Here is a 4,044-nt window from a genome sequence, read left to right as displayed (position 1 = left end):
TTCGTGGGTAAGAACCTCACTTCTTCAGATGCAAGTGAGGTTCTTACTCACGAAAGCTTATGCTCCCAATACTTCTGTTAGTCTTAAAGGTGCCACAGGACCCTCTGTTACGCGTTATTAAAGTATTTTATAGTGCTACTTGTGAGTAATGTCACTTGCAGGTGTGAGTGTATGCAGGCTCAGACTTCAATCTTCTGTGTAAGTGTACCAGGACTCCAAGTACATTTATAGGGAATTGGAATCCTAGGATGTTCAGCAGTGGAGTATAATCATGTTTGCATGTATTTAACATGAATATCTATCTATCTGGATTTTTTTCATCATAATCCCCAAAGACTAAAGACAACTGTCTCTCATCTGAAGCTCATAAGCGCCAGGGGCTTCTAGCCCTGATATCTCTACCACAGCAGTTAGTCTATGCATTCCATTACCAAATTTTAAGTCTTAAAAAGATTTACAAAACAACCCAAGTATGAAATTTCTAGCTTCAATCATTACCTGAATATAGAAGTTCTGATTATAACTTACGATAACATGCTGGGGGTTTTCATCCTCATGTAGCTAAACAGCTCCACTTATATTGTTCTAAAATATCTGGCCTCAAAGCGTGAAAAACATGAAAAAGAAATCTGTCTGAGAAAGATAAGAGCAACTGAAAAGGAAGGAGTATAATGGAAGCTGGAACTCAAGCTTAACAAAAAGTAGCAGACACTACCATGCAATCACCCACTGATACCCAAATACGTCAGCCAAATGTTCATATTATCACCACTTCTTTGTGACAACTGAGAGGTGAAACTGATCTTTGCTAATTTACATATTTTCACATACAATAAGAAAATATGGTTTAACATTCATTTTAATTTAATCATGTAAACATTATGTACACTTTAGATTTTCTTTGGACTTCTTATTTTATGTTATGTTACTGGACAAATAGCAGTACATAGCACTTAACGTCCTCAAAGCACTGTACTAACTAACTACTGTTAATCCTCATCCCCTTCTGTGAGGTAAATAAAACATGCACCATTAAAAATAATCAGTTACTGCAGCATTGACTATGTATCTTCTAAAGTTAAAATAGATACTGCAGAGAAGCATTTATACCATAAACATGGTAAATATTTACCATTTAACGGTGCTCATTGTAAGCAGGCATTATCCTCATTTTATAATTGGGACCTGAGAGACACAGGGGCAGATTCTCATCTGGGGTATTTGGCATAGCTCGATTGACTGCAGTGGAACTATGAAAATTTACATGAGCTGAAGATTTGGCCCATTGAAGTTAAGAGCCAATTCTCTGAAAGTGGCCTCTAATTTTAGGTGCCACTCTTCAGACATCTAGAGCCTAATTTCAGAGATGCTGAGCAACCAAAATTTAAACCAAACTCCATGGTTGGCACCTTTGAAAACGAGGCTCCAGGGCCTATGTTCTCAGAACTGACAAGTAATTTTAAGTGAAATTACACTGTAAACTAGACTGATTTTCCCAAGGCCACAAAGCAAGTCAGTGTTAGAGTTGAGATTTGAATGTAGAAAAGCTCATCCCATAAATCCCAGGCTCAGTCTTCTAATCCATAATGCCTCTGAATATGCTAGCCTCCATGTTAGTCACTACAAGATCAAAAGCACTGGGGAAAAACTGTAGATTGACAATAATAGGAGAAGTAAATTCTGGCACAGTATGAATCAAATCTGGTTCTGGTGTCCAACACTCATTGAGAGTTTTTGGAGTTGTAAGAGGTTGTAAGAGATTCACGGTGGCATTACTTAAAGAAGTCATATGTACCCTGTGTCCCAGGACCCTTTGGACTTTTGGCACTACTATCTTGCTTATATAACTTGCTGTATTTGCCATTTAGCGTATGCTTATTCATAAACAAACACTTTAAAAATCAGCCTAAAGTTATTTCTTTGGAATCCCAGAACAGATTCACTGTGACTGCTTGATTATCTGGCCAGTGTGCAGAATAACTAAGCAACAGCTACATCAAGCAAAAGAGCCCCCAATGCTACCAGTACTTAAGCATTCATGTAACTTTACTCACGCAAAGTTAGCACATGGGCTAACAGCTGGCAGAATCAGTGCTTAGGTTGTTCCACAGCCTCAGATAAACTGCTTTCAAAAACCAAGATAGGTTGATGCAGCACACACCCCCTTTTTAAGGGAAACCAGGCTGGTAAGGTTCATAGTTTTAAGTTTGAAAATGCTGTTCTAGAGTAATTAGAGTACTGTGTAAAATATTGCTTCAGAAATAAACTACCTCGATTCTAAATTAATAGACCCAAAGTAAAAGGATATTCTATCATCTGTTTTTTCAGTGCTGTGGCATGTGTGTGTGTTTATTTAAATTAACAAAACTAGTATTCTGAATTTGCATCATAAGGAAATCAAACTTCAGATTCTGAACCATTTTATAAAAATCTGATGTTTGTTAAATAACCAGAGATTCACATGAAATTTAGATAATTCTATAACACTGAAAAGGGACAGAATTTGCATTCTGTTAACATAATTGAGGAATGCAATTACCTTATAGCCATCAATGTACATTGGGCAAAATTCTGCCCTCAGTTACTGTATAACTGAGAGCAGAATTTAGCCCCTGGTTTGTAACTGCAGCGTTAATGACAAAACTTTTGTAATTAAGAAAGGAACTTCCTCATTTGTTAGGCAACACTGACTTCCAGCATAACAAGAGGGGAAGAATTGTACCAATCCCACTGAGTGGACAGTTGTTTGGACAGAATGAATACATACAAAATATGAAAAACACCATGAGGTTTAATAGGTGAGGGATATTGAATATCATAGCACTGATTAAAAAGACTTTACAGCAATTTGTCCTTGGGAGTTTGTTCAAGTGAGTTTCTCTACTAGAAGATCATGGATAAACTGGAAATGACAGTGGTGCTGTAAAAGTGTAGGTAGAAAAACAGAGCAAGGCCAAAGGCCGAACATTTTAATTTGTCATGAGTAACCCCCAGCATGACCATTACCACTCCTAAAGAAAACACATACATAAAATACTCTCAGCTTATCATAAATCACATTGGCCTGCATTGTACTCTATATTTAGAATGTACTGACCACCTTCCTGCTTCACTTAGAAGCTCTGGATGGAGAATAAATATAGTCTTTCAGACTAGTACACCGTCTACCTTCCAGTCATTACTGGTAGCAAATTCATTCAACATTAATTTTGTTCAAAGAGAAGCAGACACTATTATTTAAGGCCTTTGTCCCTGTTAGTCTGCTCTGCAGACTATGCTTCCTTAAAATAAGATGTTTACTACTGTTTCAGCAGCCAGAGAGAGAAGTTGAACGAAAAGGTCACATTTACAGCTGCCAAGAAGGCAAAGTTCCTGAGGCTTAGCCAAACAAAATAAAATTGATGTTCACTTTAGTTTTCTCTTTGTAGCCTGGAAGGGAGGGTAGGCTAGAGGACTGGATGCCTGATATCTTTTTCTGACTTTGCACCACATTTCATTCTCCTTACAGCCCTTGCCAACTGGGGTTGGAATTACTACTGATTGTAGAGAAAACTCATGTAAATTCCCACAAATATCAAATGCACAAACAGGAGCCCAGAACACAAGTAAGCACCAACTAATGGGAGTATAAACACCATGGATCAGAATTTGATCTCAGTTATTCCCATGCAAATCCAGAGTGAAGTCCATTAGCTTCAGAAGAGTTATTCTGAATTTACATTGGCATAGTTGACATCAGGATCTGAATCATGCTTGCAGTGAAGAACCAAATTAAACTAGATCATTAAATGACAGCCGTTTAGAGACATAAAGTAACTACCAATAAATCGTTAATAACAGGGCTCTTTACCCTTTTGGGGGATAGAAATAATAATTACCAATGAATACAGCTAATTTTTATCCAGGAATTTGTGTTAGTTGCCACAATTCTAAAAGGGTTACTTGGTGGGATGCGTTGGCCACATCTCTAACCTGTACTGAGTAATTTTTACAAGGTTCTTGTTGCTACCCTGTATAAACTGTTAAAAATGTATAAAGAACTCT

This window comes from Terrapene carolina, unplaced genomic scaffold (assembly GCF_002925995.2).
Source record: "Terrapene carolina triunguis isolate 2854851 unplaced genomic scaffold, T_m_triunguis-2.0 Scaffold58, whole genome shotgun sequence".
NCBI classification, from domain to species: domain Eukaryota; kingdom Metazoa; phylum Chordata; order Testudines; family Emydidae; genus Terrapene; species Terrapene triunguis.
The sequence above is the reverse complement of the archived record's forward strand: the minus strand, read 5'-3'. Positions refer to the sequence as shown.